Below are 17,533 nucleotides of genomic sequence, written 5' to 3' on the forward strand. Positions count from 1 at the left end.
AGCATCTGATGCTTCATCATCCGATGATAAACCTCTCTACATTCTCTGGTAGTCCCTATGCATAGCCGAATCAGACGATGCGATATGAAAGGGTCAGAACTAGAAGGTCGAATGTACTTTCCCTTATCAGCCATGTTAATTGTGACTTCTGGAAGTTCGTCATCATAAACAGCCGATCGCTTCTTACGGAGACGCTTTGGTTTGGACTTTGCCATTTCATTGGAGACGCTTTGGTTTGGACTTTGCCATTTCATTGGAGATCCTCTCGAATACCGAGACCCTCTGCGGAGCGGTCTTGGGGCAGCTACATTCTGATAATACTATCCTGATAAGTTTGGCGCACGGATAGTGAGATTTTGTTTCTCGGGTATATCTCTTCCGAGACTTGTTCATATCCCCAACCCGATAGTACAACTCATCGGTCAGATAACCAGAGCAACCTATCGTGTGTTGACACGACTCCCCTAGTATAACATTGTCATCGTCAGATTAATACGTTTCTTTCAGAGGATTTGCCGCTTTATTAACATTCTCAAGAGTCACGTGTTTAGAACTACGCTTTTGGGAACACAGGATCTCAACAGCCTTCTGGTTTTGGATACACACCCCCAGGCAGGTGGAAACCAGAGTTTTCCTTTTATGAGAAGGCTTGAAATTATTGCGAGGGCGTGCGCGACCCCCAGCTCGACGAGTCGCTTGGGGTGCAGTCACCGGACTTAAGCGTTCTTCGATCAGAAATTTGCCTCAATCTTTGCGTAAAGAACCCAGGTGATCCGCCATCCTCATCTTAAAATAGGACAAGTCTACGCTGTCACGGGGCTCCACCGGAGATGCGGAACTCAAAGGGATCGATGAAACAGGTGCAGAACATCTTCTGCATTGACTCTGGCGTGGGTCAGATTTGGGTGACCCGCGGATCGGAGGGTTGGATTTGGGTGACACGCGGCTTGGCGGGTCGGATTTGGGTGACCTGCGAATTGGCAGGTCGGATTCGAGTGACCTGCGAATTGGCGGGTCGGATTCGAGTGGCCCGCGTTTTGGCGGGTCAGATTTGAGTGACCCGCATTTTTCGATCTTTTCGGCCGCTGTCTTGGACTTTGGCCTCCATACTTTGTGTAGTTTTTGTGGCTTCTTTTGCACTTCTTTCCTCTGCAACCTTTTGGCCTCTTGCGCAAAAATTCACACGTGCGCAAGTAGTATGCGACTCTTTTTGATCCGCTCTTCAAGAGTTGAATAGGTCCTTTTGACTTGTACCCATTCACTTGATGGTGATTTGGAGGAGAGGGCATTTGTCCGCTGTTTGGGTAATTTCCAGATCCGTCTCGTAACGGATCGCGTCAATTAACTTCAAAGCCCTAACGAGTTGGCGCGCAAGGTGTTGGCGCTGCCTTTGGCGAGCTCTCTTCGATAAAGTGGGTGCACCTTCTGTACTCAACTCCTTGATTGAGGAAGAGTTCAGATCTGTAGATCCAGACTCGTTGGAGGTCGGAAGGGCGTTGCAAGGTTCAGCTACCGTAGCAACGAGGGTGTTGATCTTCCTGCCCTTGCGAGAAGCGGAGTATCTGGAGAAGGAGGACGAGAGGTATTCTTCGTACTTCTGTTGGTCGAACTCGTATTCGACCACCTCTTCAATCGGGATCTTAATCATCGGTTCCGACACGACGGCCTCGGCAACGAGACCATTGGCTCCTACTGTGGCCGCCAGTTTATTTTTGTCAAAAATTATTTTCTTTATTGTATAACTCATTACAACTTTGATCGTTACAATAAGTTCAAAAGGATCGGTCTTTTTATAAGACCTTTACACAATAAAAATAAAAGATACAATTCTCTTGAAAATAAATGCAAGATCCATTTATCATCTCCTGCTTGCGTGGGTGTCTTTGCCTGTGCTGGGGTTTATCCGTGGACCACCTTTGATCAGATCCGGTTGCTGAAATTCGGCAGAGCTCCTACCTCACCAAGGAGGTATTTGCTTAAAGCGCTGAAATCGACCAAGCAAAATCAGTAGCTCTTCTCGAGATTAAGACCAAACCTAATCTCGAGGAACGGATGGGAACGGGCTTCAGATCCTTCGAATTGCTCCTTCTTTATGTCGGGATTCGCCGGGATCTCGTTAGCCCTTGCTGAAATTCGTGCTCCCTTGCTCTCCAACTCGGTAGCACGTCCTCGTCTTGATAATTAATCTGCCCCCGCTGAAAGGAGCCCATAGGCCTATATTTATAGATTTCAGTTGGGGGGTTTTTGGATAAGAATGAATGATTCCTCCTTATCTTTAGTTAATAACTGATTAACCACGTTTGTGGATGATATCAGATCAGTTGAGACCCCCTGGAACAGATAAATCCCGATAAAACCGCTCAAAATCGTCAAAAATGCATTCAGGGATCAAAACATTGCAGGTCGGATTACTGTAGCACGGGTCGAAAAACTGTAGCGCAGGTCGGCTGTAACGCAGGTCGGACTGTAGAGCGGGTCGGGATGGTAGTGCGGGTCAGTTTAAGATACCTTCGGTATTTTGGTCTTAACTCTCTCATCCGACCTCAAATTGAATTAGTTCAAGATGCGTTGGAAAGCTAACGAAGATACCTAAAATTTTTATCTTTTGAGTTTCTTCGGATTCAAATTGTAGCCTGGTCTAAAATGTCAATCCTTTGTGCGGGCCACTTTAAGATGTTTGACACTTTCTGACTTCTCCGGACTTGTATTGCGTATTTCGTCATTCCGTTGACTTGTACACTCCAATGACTCACTTTGTATATTCACTAGCTTCCATGGGGTCGGATAATTATTTCCTGACTTGAATGATGATGCTTATCATCTGCATTTCGTCTCGAGCTCTGTGTAGGAACCTATAGGCATTTTGATATGCCTACAGGAGACGTGGGGCAATACGGTCTGACCCGCGCTTGCGCGGGTCTGATGGATCCAACCCGCACGGGTGCTGGTCGGATGGATCTGACCCGCACGGGTGCTGGTCGGACGGATCCGACCCGCACGGGTGCTGGTCGGACGGATCCGACCCGCACGGGTGCTGGTCGGACGGATCCGACCCGCACGGGTGCTGGTCGGACGGATCCGACCCGCGCGGGCACGGGTCGGACAGATTCGACCCACGCTGGTGTGGGTCGGATTCGTCTGACCCGCGCGAGCTTGGGTAATCCGGTTTTCTATGTGTTCTTCTAACTTTCCGACTTTCTGACTTTCCAAGACTTGTAGTTTCTCCCGTTTTGTGTATTTGGCTGACTTTCATGCTTCGTTGCGGGACTGACCGTCGAACGCGTGTTGGTGGACATGTGCGCGTTGGTTGACGTGCGTGTGTTGATTGATGCGCATGTGTTGACCGACGCGCACGAATTGATTGACGCGCGCGTGTTGACTGACACGCACAAACTAATTAACACGCGTGTGCCACTTGGTTCATCGTTTCACTTCATGTGCTTGTTGATGACAGATAATCCTCTTAGACTCGGATAACGAAGTTCGTTGTCTTCTCTCCGTCTCGAGCTATGTACGGACACCTATAGGCATTTTTAGACACCTATAGTGTCTTGGCTTGGCCAAGACTTCAAGCCGAGACACTCTTGAGTGTCTCGGCCAAGCCGAGACACTCTCAAGTGTCTTGGCTTGGCCAAGACACTCAGAAGTGTCTGCAATACAAAAAACGCTGATTTTGGTTATTTTTAGTGATTTTTCGATCGTTAACCACCTGAATTTGCTCTAACTGGTCTGATAATGTGGTTAAATAATTTCAACTGAAGATAAGAGGGAATCAACCATTCTTATCCGAATACATGGCTCCTAAAGCCTATAAATACATCCCCAGGGCCTTCATTTTTTCAGATCTGGAATTCTCGAGCGTTGGCGAAGCCCTGTCATATTGAGGATTGAAGAGCCACGAATTTTAGAGAGGAGGAGGAGACTTCAACGGATTCTTTGGCATAAAGAAGAGAAATTCGTCAGATCTGCAGCCCGGTTCGTCCCTTAAGATTACCTCGTTGCGGTGATTTTAAGAAGAGCAATTATCTCGCTGTTGTCGAGATAAGCGCTTCGGCTTCTTGATTCCTTCGTGAATCGATGAAGCTCCAGATCTGATCTGATCATTTGGTGATCCATGGATATTAATATCCCCATCACAGGCAATCGATGAAGCTCCAGATCTGATCTGATCATTTGGTGATCCATGGATATTAATATCCCCATCACAGGCTAAGATCCCACGTAAGCAGAAGACCGATAAACAATCTCTGTGCTGTTTGACGAGAATTATATTACCATTGTGTAAAAGCCTTATAAAAAAACTATCTTTTTGTATTTTCATTGTAACGACTGAAGTTTTAATGAGTACCTCAATGAAGAAACCAATTTTCTCCCCAAACAAGCTAGCGACCACAGTGGGAGCCAACAGCTTCGCTGTCGAAGCTGTCGTGCCGCAGCCGACGATCAATATCCCGGTGTTCAAAGAGGTTGAATACGAATTCGACCAGTAGAAATTCTAGGAATATATTTCCTCCTCCTCCTCCAGATCTTCTTCTTGCAAACGCAGGAAAACCACTATCGTGTAGAACGTGACTTCAGATCCAAAGACCAGGGCTGATGATCTGAATCCGAATGCAGTGGAAGACCCCTCTTCGGCCTCCAAAGAAACCAGAGCCAATGTTCGTGACAACTCCTCGAAAGTCAAGGAGTTGCCCATTGATAGTGCACCAGTGCTGACAAAAAGGGCTCATCAAAGGCGCCGTCAACATCTCGTGCCTCAATTTGTCAAGGTTTTGGAGCCTGTTGACGGGACCTGCTATGATACGGATCTGAAACTCAGAAGGAGCCAAGTGTTCTAGCAGCAAGCAAACGCCTCCTCCAAAACAGCAACCAATAAATGGGTTCCTATAAAAAATACCCGTTCAACCCTTGAGGAGCGTATCCATAAGCGCCGCGCACTGCTAGTATAGATAATAATTCTTATACGGAAGGCACAGGAGTTGTAGAAGGAAAAGGTGGTCAAAAAGCCACCAAGATCTAAGCAAGTTTGGATGTCAAAGGCCAAATCAGCGCCTAAGGCAAAAGCACCCGAGGCTGATCTCCAGGTTTCGTCAATTTTAGATCCCGCTCCTATTGCTCCCGCACCTCCGGTGAAACCCTACTACAATGTGGATCTATCCAAATCAAGAATTCCATTGAAGGCTCGACTGGGTCCTCTACATGAAGATCGAGGAAAAACTCCTATCAAAGAATGCTTGGGCCCAGTGAAGGAACCCCGATCAACTCAACGAGCTGGGGGTCGTGCGCACCCTCATGACCATATGCAGCCTTCTCATAAGGAGAAAATTCCAGCAACTGGCTGCATCGGACTACGAGTCGAAGGCCAAGAGCCCGTTGAAGTTTCACCCTCAGAAAAGTATAATTCCAAACGTGTGACTCCTGCAGACGCCAACAAGGAGTTGTTTACTTAGAAGAAAACGCGTCAGACAGACGAACGCGTTATACCTAAGAATTCATGTAAACAGCCGATAGGTTACTCTGACTGTAACGTTGATGAGTTGTACTATCGGGCTGGGGGTACGAATAAATCTTAAAAGAGAGGTACCCAGGAAGCGGACTCTTACTGTCCGTGTACCAAAATTATCAGGACAGTATTATCAGCGTGTAGAGGTACCCAGGAAGCGGACTCTTACTGTCCGTGTACCAAAATTATCAGGACAGTATTATCAGCGTGTAGCTGTACCAAGACCACTCCACAGAGGGTCTCGATATTCAAAAGGCTTTCCTATGAAGCGTCGGAAACCAAGCCAAGGCGTTTCTGTAGAAAAAGATCAGCTGCGCGAGACGACGTACTCCCAGAGGTCACTATCAATATGGCTGATAAAGGGAAGTCAACGCGAAGTTTTAGTTCTCGTCATTTTTCGAACGTATCCTAATGTATAACCTAGTTGCGCGCAGGAACTATTATGCATAGGGATTTTCAGAGGATAAATAGCGGATTATCCTCAGATGATGAAGAATCAGATGCAAACTCTGTCATCGCTTCTAACAATACGGTGTCCAGCATAGGATAATCTCGTGAGGCGTTCATGATCAACGCTGAACAAATGACCAAGATCATCGAGGATGCTCTGGCTAAGCAAAAAGAGAACTTCAAGTTTGAATTGGAAATAACCATGATACAAATGAAGGAAGAGCATGACCAACAGATACAGGCTCTATCTAATCAACTTGGTAAATCTAGCCACCGTACCCAGAACGCCGCAGTTGACAGCGATCCAGAAGTGAATGAAATCATCATGGCCGATGCACCCTCTAAAAATACTGGGGGTGGTTCAAATGCATCCCCTACAAATAACAACGCTGGGGGTGGTCCCGCCAAAGATAATAAGGCCGAGGGTGACCACATTGTTCCTCTCAAAAATCGTCCAAAACATGATACAGACGAGGACGAGAAGATGAAAGACCCCGAGAGCAAAATTAACGCTCTAATGTTTGCTCGAGAGGTAAAGAAGACCGACATTCCGTGTCCTTACCCGAAAGAGTGGGATTTGATCCCGTATCCAACGAAATTCAACCTGATCAACTTCACGCCGTTCGACGGGAAGGGATCGCCCACTCAGCATCTAATCTACTTCAAGTCCTACTTGGGCACAATCACCGGTAATGAAGCCTTGATGGTTCGGTCATTCGTCGGCACCCTTCGCGGGTCTACCTTTGATTGGTATCACCGTCTCAAGCCTGGAAGCATCAACAGCTGGGACGATATAGAGAGTTCATTCCTCAGCAACTTCTTTGACGACGACGCCGAGATATCCATAAAGACACTCTTTGATGAGAAGCAAGAAGACGAAGAGACAATCGACGACTTCATCAAACGTTTTCGGAATAAGGCGATGAACTGCCGAGATCCGATAACGGAAGACTTCATCCTCCAGACATGTCATAACAACCTATCTATTGAGATATTGGAGGTTATGGGAGTCGCACCGTCCAACACTTGGAAAGACTTAAAGGTGCGTGGCGAACAAGCCGAACGCTTCCTTAGAAGGAAGAAGACCGAAAGAAGACAGCGGTCAATGCCTGTGGTTGCCGGTGATAATCATCAGATGTCACAACAACAACCTCAAAAACAGCAAAGGACTCTAGATCTGAGACTCCAAAAAGAGTACTCTTTCAAGGATGAGGAAGTTCCAGATATTTTTGAGTATCTCCTGAATAACGATGAGATTGAGTTACCACCTATTAAAGATCAGGAGGGAGCTAAGAGGATTGAGTATCTCCTGAATAACGATGAGATTGAGTTACCACCTATTAAAGATCAGGAGGGAGCTAAGAGGATTATGGACCCAAACTACTGTGTGTACCACAGGAGAGTTCTTCATCCTACTGAGGTTTGTTTCGGTCTAAAGAATAAGATTCAAGCTCTAATCGACTCTAGCGCCATAAAGCTAGAATAAGCCGAATGACGGTTCACCACTCCGCAGAGTATACGAGTATAAACTGCTTCTCAAAACTCCGACAAATATAAGAGTATAAACTGCTTCTCAAGACTCCGAAGAGTATACGAGTATAAACTGCTTCTTAATCCTCCAACCGGTATAAGAGGTTAAACTGCTCCTTGATACTTCAATAGATATATGAGTCTAAATTGTTTCCTTTCTTTCACGGGAAGTTCCTGGAGAGTACTGTGCCTAGTATTCTTAAGGATAACCCGATCATGCAACTGAGTACAATGTTAGACACAGTCTCGTGAAGAAAGCTGGGGATGGATAATTCATGTAACAGGAAGTTCCCGAGAGAATTCTATATAGTGTATTCTTAGGGATAACCCGGTCACTACAAGAAGGTGATGAATAAGAAACTCCCACTCTAACTCCCGCTACGTCTATGCACTAAACACTCCCATTGTTAGAGTCCGGACATAGTACTCGGGATTTTAATCTTTCGTTTATTGACAATTGTCAAACCCCTCCGTGTTAGTATTTGTCACTTAACACTAGGAACCCCCTTTGAGTGATTTGTACGAATCAACACTCTCACTGTAATTTGTACTCCCACTTTCACTGTCTACTTGGTCAAACCTTTAAACAGTTAGGACCACAACCAAAATCCCCTCTCGATTCCTTTCATGAATGAGAGGTCCACAAATTAAACGATCAAACCTTTAAATAGCTAAGGTCGTCTCAAATTCCCATCTTGGTCAAACCTTTAAACAGTTAGGATCACAACCAAAATCCCCTCTCGATTCTATCTATGAACGAGAGGTCCACAAATTGAACGATCAAACCTTTAAACAGTTAGGGTCGTCTTAAATTCTCATCTTGGTCAAACCTTTAAACAGTTAGGACCACAACCAAAATCCCCTCTCGATTCCTTCCATGATCGAGAGGTCCACTTTCAATTTGAGCAATCAAATCTTCAAAAGTTAGGGTTGCCTCCAACCTCACTTGGTCGAACTTGCAGATAGTTAGGACCAAGACCAAAATTCTCTTTTCGATAAACGAAAGACTTTCACCTTTTCTTATTCAGCCAAACCTATAAAAGTTAGGGCCAAAATCAGAATTTCACCTTAATAAATGAGGAATTCTTTTCTTGGATTAAGTAACCAATCCTATAAAAGTTAGGGTTGCTTGAATCTTTTCGATTCTCGGAGTGGAGATCCCACTCCTAGTTTTACTTTTCCAGATTCTTAGGGTGGAGATCCCACTTCGAGTTTCCTTGGCAACTGGAGATAGAATATAAAATTCTCCCTCTTCGATTTTGGGAGATAGAATATAAAATTCTTCCTCTCCTATTTTTCGACACCATCCTTCAACTCCCAAATGCACGCGCGTGGAATTTTATCCCGAATCATAAGTAGGGATAAGTCAACGCCTAACACGCGTTGCTGGTTTAGTCTTTCGCCGAGTGAAAAAGACATCAGAATCCGAGTTTAGGGACTTTTATCCCAAATCCTAAGAATGGATAAGTCAGCGCCTAACACGCGTTGCCGATTAGTTTTTTACCGTAAAAAGAATAAAAGCCCACATATTCGACATTGTGACAGGTTGTTATTAATAATACCAAAATCTGACCGTAAAAAGAATAAAAGCCCACATATTCGACATTGTGACAGGTTGTTATTAATAATACCAAAATCTGTGCTTCACACGGGGAATTTTATCCTGAATCCTAAGAAGGGATAGGTCAGCGCCAAACACGTGTTGCCGGTTACTTCTTAGCCGTAAAAAGAACAAAAGCCCACATATTCCACATTGTGGCAGGTTGTTATTAATAACACCATAATCCGTATATTCCACATTGTGGCAGGTTGTTATTAATAACACCATAATCCGTGCCTTACACGCACGGGGAACTTTTTCTCGACTCCTAAATAGAGATAAGTCAACGCCTAACATGCGTTACCGGTTTAGTCTTTCGCCGAGTAAAGAAGACACCAGAATCCGAGTCCGGGAACTTTTATCCCAATCCTAAGAAGTGATAAGTCAGCGCCTAACAAGCATTGCCGGTTAGTTCTTGACCATAAAAAGAATAAAAGCCCACATATTCGATATTGTGGCAGGTTGTTATTAATAATGCCAAAATCTGTGCTTCACACGGGGAATTTTATCCTGAATCCTAAGATGGGATAAGTCAACGCCTAACACGCGCTGTCGGGTAGTCTATTCCCATGAGAAAGACGAAGTCTACGTATTCAATATCATAGCACTAAAAGAGTTAATTCTTTTAGCATAATGTTACGTGCGGAACGGACTTAAACAATTTGCATGCAAATCCGATCCAAACGGTAATCGGTAAAGGCACATCAAATCCGTTGATGGCTGAGGATATGCCAAAAATCCTGAGTCCACATCTGATACATGCTGCCGGGTAGTATATTCCCATGAGAAAGACGAAGTCTACGTATTCAATATTGTAGCACTAAAAGAGTTAACTCTTTTAGCACACCGTTACATGCAGAACGGATCTAAACAATCTTTATGCTAGCCCGACTCAAACGGTAGTCGGTAAAGGCTAATCAAACCCATTGATGGCTGAGAATTTGCCAAAAGTTCTATAAATGCGAGTCATTAACGCATCAGCTTCATTAGTTGGTCTCGTGACTTGAGCATGCAACGACTTCGGGATAGGATCCAGATCTACAGACGAATCAGCTTTAATAGTTGGTCCTACAGCCCTAACTGTTGGGACCGTCATGCTCTAATACCTTAAGAGCTTAAACTGTGATTTCTCCAGCAAACGTACGAGTATAAACTGTGTTAACGGTGAGCGATTCGAAACACTAGGTTAACGCCGGTCAACACGTAACCCTATGTTAACGCCAGTCGATGCGTTACGATAAAAAAGTCAACGACGAACGATCCGAAACGCTAGGTTAATGCCGGTCAACACGTAACCCTAGGTCAACACCAGTCAACACGTTGTGATGAAAAAGTCAACGCCGGATGATTCGAAACCCTAAGTCAATGCCGATCAACGTGTAATCCTAGGTCAACGCAAGTCGACGTGTTGTGATGAAAGTCAATACGAGTCAATATATCGTGATGGAGATTGTCAGTTCAAAGTTAACTCGATGATACGAGCTAAAATCAACTCACCGGTTTTGATTCAAGATTTCGACGATGGCCAGACGATAAACGCAGCACCAGGAGAACTTCAGCTATTCGTCAAAATATCAAATAGATTAAAAATCGAAGGAGTCAAGAATCAAAGCTAACAACAGGTCCTTTTACACCGGCTTAAGGTTGGACCGATCATATCCAAACTATTTCAGGCTCATCTATAAAAGAAACGAGACTGAAACACTTTGGAGGGAGTATCTGTAGGCGTCAAAAATTTCCTATAAGTCCCCGCACACGGCTTGAGATAGAGAGTAGATGATGAACATTGCTATCCGAGTCACAGGAGCTCATTTAACTATGACAAACACATAAAGTGACAAGACGGATCATACGAAGTAACAAAACTTCAGAATAACGGGAACAAGAGCTGATCGGGAGCCCCACGTCATTTACAAAAGGTGGAGCACCCCTCATGTCCTATTTACTCTACATATGATTCAATCATGGAAGCCCGTAGATCTCATCGTCGGCTTTTCGATGCATCTTGAACCGCGTAATTCCGAGTCTGGACGACGAATTTACGGTGGAAACAAACTCGACGCGCCAAAACCAAAAAAAGCCAAACCAAGACACCCCGTGGTGTCTTAGCTTGGCCAAGACACTTATAAGTGTCTCGGCCAAGCCGAGACACTTCGCCGAGACACTCAGAAGTGTCTGCAATACAAAAAACTCTGATTTTGGTTGTTTTCTGTGGTTTTTCGATCGTTAACCACCTGGATTTGCTCCAACTGATTTTGGTTGTTTTCGGTGCAATACAAAAAACTCTTATTTTGGACTTGGACAGCAAAGGCACAGGTGACACTCTCTAGCTCTTCCTATATTTTGTGTTCCTTTTAAGAATTTTAGGTAAGATTTTTGATATGGAAATCGATTGTTTACAGGAGCTTAAATTTCAGTTCGTGCTTACGCTCAGAATGATAAGGAAGAAGGTGAAGAAGGAGAAGAAGAGGGTCTGAGTAAATGTATAGGGAAGGAGTTGAAGAAGCTTCTGTAGTGTCATAGCCATTGTAAATAATTTATATAAAAGTTTGTAAACAATTTATGTATCCCTCTACTATTTTGGTGAATGTATTATTTGAATATAATAAAATTTGATATTGGAATATAATTAGATTTTATTGGATATGAATATAATTTATTATTCAATACTGTGTACATGCACTCATAGTAGATTCTGCAAAAAAATATTGGATATGAATATAATTTATTATTCAATACTGTGTACATGCACTCATAGTAGATTCTGCAAAAAAAAAGAAAAAAAACTACTGTAGCATAACATCCTAGATGGAAATTCCGTCTAGGATAGCTTATTTTTTAAAAAAAAATTTAAAAAAATTTAAAAACATCCTTCCGTCTAGGATGAGTATCCTAGATGAAAATTTTCGTCAAGAATACTCATCCTAGACGAAATTTTTTTTCGGCTAGGATGAAGTATTCTAGACGGAATTTTTATCTAGAATATTTCGTCTAGGATGTATTCTAGACGGTTTCGAATTCCGTCTAGAATATTCCATCTAGGATGTATTCTAGATAGAATTTTTATCTAGAATACTATATCCTAGACGAAAACTTTCTAGACGCGTATTCTAGATGCGTATTCTAGACAGAATTCCGTCTAGAATACACATCCTAGACGGAATTCTGAGTATCTTAGACGGAATTTTCCGTCTGGGATACCTTATTTTTTACTTGTGTGTATAGATAGGGAGAAGAGAAGATAAAGTGAAGACAGAGGATAAAAGTGAGGTATTATAAGTCATATGAAAGAAACAGCAAGAGTCAAAAATTCCGAGATCATTTATACCAGAGACCGAAGGGTTAGCTAAAGAACTAGTAAAATGTATACCAAAGAGTTGTGCAGCGGATGTAGAGATGATATGCTAAAAAGCATCAAGTTGATGGCGAAGACCTTCAATAGCTTGAATAGTAGAGTCTGAAGTGGTAGAAGGTATAGTATTGTTTAGCAATCTTGGTGTACGAGAGGGTTGAGACTAAGGGGGTCGCCGACTATGACCAGTACCTAAGGAACGTAACTCAAGATGAAGCTTGAAGCATATCTCAATGTGGCGTCCTTCCTTCTTGCAATATTTGCAAGAGAGCTTAGATCGAGCTTGTGGAGGGAGAGACTATTGAGAAGTATGATTCATAACAGGAGTAGTGACAGGTACAGATAGAGCAGTCTCGAGTGAAGAGGTAGGAACATATGTTGACAAATTAAGTCGTGCTGTCTGTTGCCAGGTCTCATAAGCAGTGAGAGCTCCCATAACTAAGACCAAAGTCAGAAATTAAGATTGATGAAGTAGTTGATCAGCCATAGTTTAATATTCAGGATGGGATTAAAACAGTTGATGCACATCATGCCGCTCGTACCAGGCTAGCCATATTTCATATGTGGAACCACGTCCAGGAATCATTGAGCATAATTCTGTCCAAAAAGCTTGCATTTGTCCAAAATGAGACTGTAGAGAGGAACTACCTTTGCGTTGTAGAGCAACGCATTACAGAAGATATGCCTCCTGTGCACCAGAAGACTCAGTGAAATGCTTAGTGAGGTGAGTCCACATGGTCCGAGCAGAGCGAAGCGAACCAATTTCTACAGTGATACCGGAGCCAACACATCGAGTGAGATAATTCCTGACACGAAATTCTTGCAATTGTTAGTCTGAACTCTCCTAGAACTAAAGAGCATGAGCAATCTGAAGATCGACATCACCACTGCCAGATGTAATAATACTAGATGAAGTAACAGTACTGATGGACGGTGGAACTGGTCACGTACTGGTAAGATGATCAAGCTGACTAAAGACACGCAAGGCATAAGTGACAATTTTAGACCACCCTGCCCAGTTAATTCGATCATTAAGGGGGAGTGGTGGTTTAGGAATCTTCTCTGAAGGAACCATAACAACAAACCGAAGTTCAAGATAATAATCTTTGAACGAAAAAACACGAAGGTTAGAATGGAACCCGAAGATTTAAAATAGAAACCGAAGGTTAGAATGGAATCTGAAGGTTTAAAATAGAACCCGAAGGTTATATATATATATATAGTATAATATTATAATATATAATATTATATTATATACTATGTATATATTATAATATATAATGTTATATAATCTCACAAAATCTTCCAATTAAATGCTCTAAATTAGCAGGTATCTTGTTGAAAAAACGCGGCAAGCAAAAAATTTGGGGATAGAGATAGTAGCGGAAATCAGCATTTCGGCTCCGGAAGATTGTGGTGGGTTAGAAGGAAAACTTCATTTATTTGGAAATTTTTTTATTATTTGGGAAATCTTAACCAGCTCTGATACCAGTTTAAAGTAAAGAGAGAAAAAGGAGAGTCTTGGTAATTTTTTCTCTAATTGAATATTTGAGTGTGTAAATTATATATTATAAAGGTAGAGGATGGGTTGGATTGTCTCATACAATGGACTAAACCTCATACTAATATAATATTATCACAAATGATTTGTTTTTTTATCATATATTGTCTGAACATGCGGAAACATGCAAACTTAAACTGAAAATTTCTACAAAATTATTTAAACTATCCTTTTCAATGTTGTCAATTTTATTTTAGGGCATTTCGTTTCTCGTAATTAGGTATATCACCTAGTGCTCTCCTGATTAGGCCCATCATAAGTCTCCATGACTTATTACGACTTTTATAAATAATTTTCTAAATTTCTAAAGTTTAAAAAATACATTTAGAAAAATTTACAAAGTCTTGTTTGTGAACTTAGTGATCTCCACTTAGAAATTTCCAAAATTTTTGAAAAAATTTAAAAATTTTTGATTAAAAATTTTCAAAATTTTTTGATGGAAAAGATTTCAAATTTGTTTAAAATAAAAAAAATACTTTTTAGACTTTTATATTTATTTTTACAAGATAATTATGGATTTTCTAAAAAATTTAATGATTTATAAAACATTCAAATATAGTTTTTTAGAAAATATATTTTTGTCTAATATGTATAAATTTACCATAATTCTAGATTTTAAAAAAATGAATTTACAAAACCAAAAGTATTTGTAAAATGGTATCTTATTCAAATTGCCTCCTAAGTTATAACAACCTTAGGTTGTCAATTGAGGATCCTCCTCCGCCAAGACACGACAACAGCTATGTGCAGCGTCCCCTACCTACTATCCATAGCACACGCGCTCGCAACACCACCTCTCCACGTAAAGCTGCTATCCACTATTCATCAATGTCAATGGCGAACATCGTGAAACTTTTTGTAGGGAGGTGCGACGCTCGGCTCCATGCATTTTCGGAGTGACTTCAACACCTCATTTCTAAGGCTTCTGCCAACTCGATGGCCATCGTGGCGCTCTAGGTGCTGGCAACACCTGTTAGGGTTTTGATCTTTTTTTAAATCTAAAAAATTGAACTTTTTAAATTTTTGAAATTAAAAAAGTTTATAATAAATCCTTGACTTAAATAAATTTAATAAAAACCTGCTTTATTCAATAGGCCATTAATTTTATACGAATTGAGTCTTTTCTACAGATCTAACATCTCGGATATCAAAGATTAGATTTTAATACCAAAAATTAGATTTTTAATTAAAAATAAATTTATTATAATAAAAATCCAAAGTTTTCTGCTATAGGGACAAAAAGCGTCACTATGAAACTGATAAACAATCCTAGACAACTACACACATAAAATACGGTTGATCTACTGTATAGACAATGAACAATGGAAATAACATAAATTCTAGCATGCATCTAGGAAACATAAACTACAAATTTAGAGTTACCGATTCGGATCTTTTCTGTAGGATCGCTATGTCTTTCTTGATCAATGGTAGGAGAGCAAATACACCATATAACCAGCAAGAAATCTCTGCATATTACCTTGCAACTATTGCACAAAGCATGAATTCGAACAGAGAAGGAGATGATTGTTATGTGAAGTTTTTTGGTATATTCTCGGAGATGACTTTTATGTGAAGGTTTTTGATATATTCTCTCATTCATCCATCATGATATATATATATATATATATATATATAAAGAGAGAGAGGATTATGAATATCTTCTCTCTAAAATAAGATATTGCCTACCCACTTATTTGAGTGTCTATCTCATAACCATAAACAACATGTATGAACGTCGATTTACGAGATAAATACAGTGATTAATGATCCAATTAACCCATTATTTTTATTACCTATTATCATCATCCACCGGTGACAATTAAGGGGAAAAAAAAGATTTTGGAGACATTGACTCTCAGGCGTGTGTGTATGACAAAGAAAGAAATTATCTCGCAAAAGCTGCCGAGAGTCGAATGACGGCTTTTGTTTTCATCCCGATGGTAAGGGAAGCAGCTCATGGCTCTCTTTATTGCATCTTCCGTTCCACTCACATTTGTTGGATGACTTGCTCCTTTGAACATAATTATATCATCTGGCAAAGTTTGAATCCGGCCGATTGACTAGAAATTGTAATTTGAGCCTTAAAAATGTGGTTTGTCAATTAACAAAAATTTATATTTTGAACCCGAATATTTGTAATTTGCTAATTGAGCAAACTGATCAAACTTTATTGTCCAAACTTTCTTTTCACTAGTTTGATAATCACAATCAAATTCACTTGGACTTCAGTTGGTAGGCAGAATGAACATTTGAACATTTTACTATTATATTATAATCATGTACCCCTTTATAATGACAAGTTCACATAAGCATTAGATGTATTAATAACAAATTAAATTAAATAAATTATTAAAAATTTAATTGAATACTTAACTCTTTATAGTCCCCTGAATTATTATACCACGAGACTACCGTGAGTTAAATTAGTCTAAGGATAAAAGAACTCTCTAATCCGAACATGGCCTTATGCTAAAAAAACAAAAGATTTGGTTAAAAATAAAAAAAAAAGTAAAACAAGAGAGGACAGCTGTGTGCCACAGATGGTTGGTGAAAGGCTGGGACACACGCTACTATTTAAGAAAATGATAAATTATAAATAATCTTCAATATCTGTCATTTCAGTAGAGAATTTATCAGCTCTCAACTCTATTTTATCATAAACCAATATTTCTAAAATTTATATTTTTAGAAGAATAAATGGTAGATAACCCCTCCCCTCACTAATTGAGGGGTAACAAGTGTTAACGAAGACGATAGGTGACGACAGGTAATATATCCCGTCGTGACCCTTTAGCGAAGAGGGCTTCAACGACGGGTGACAAAGGGATTTTTCTCCGTCGTTAGCATACAATAATGAATGTTTTCAGCTTTTTAACGAAGGGAAATCCCTTCGTTAAAGATGTAATAACAAGTGCTAACGAAGACGATAGGTGACGAGAGTGAACACTGGGTCAAAGTTAGGTGAAGAGAATGGTGAACACTGGGTCATTCTATATTTGCCTCTCTAACGGTATCCTTCTGCATCATACTTAATGGGTTTTTGCATCATCAAGAAGAATTATTGGCTCTTCACTCAAGACTTGGATTTATTAAATAATTAATTATAATGAGATTGAATAATTAAATAGAGAAGACTACTTAGTCGTTCTATATTGTCCTCTTGCCTCTTGCACTCATTATAAATACTTGCTAACCCCTTCGAGGTCTTCACAAGCTACTTTCTTTTAGAGATCAATATTATTGCCTTAAGAGATATTAATTAGCTAGCTAGAATGGTGATCCTTTCTCTTTCTCTTCTTTAAACAAAATTTGCTTTGTTTCTGTCTTTCCTCCATTTTCAAAAAAAAGTAAATTTCAAGGAGATCATCTTTCTAGTACTAATCTTATCCGAGCAAAATGCTTCTATGCGGAGTTCTGATGCCAATGCATCATTAATTAGTTGTTGTTGTTAGATCTAATTCATTTCTTGAGATCTAAAACCATATAGCCATGATTAATTCAAAGAGATTAACAAAAACAAAAGAAGCGGAAGCT

Source organism: Asparagus officinalis, chromosome 10, assembly GCF_001876935.1.
Source record: "Asparagus officinalis chromosome 10, Aspof.V1, whole genome shotgun sequence".
Classification (NCBI taxonomy): Eukaryota; Viridiplantae; Streptophyta; class Magnoliopsida; order Asparagales; family Asparagaceae; genus Asparagus; species Asparagus officinalis.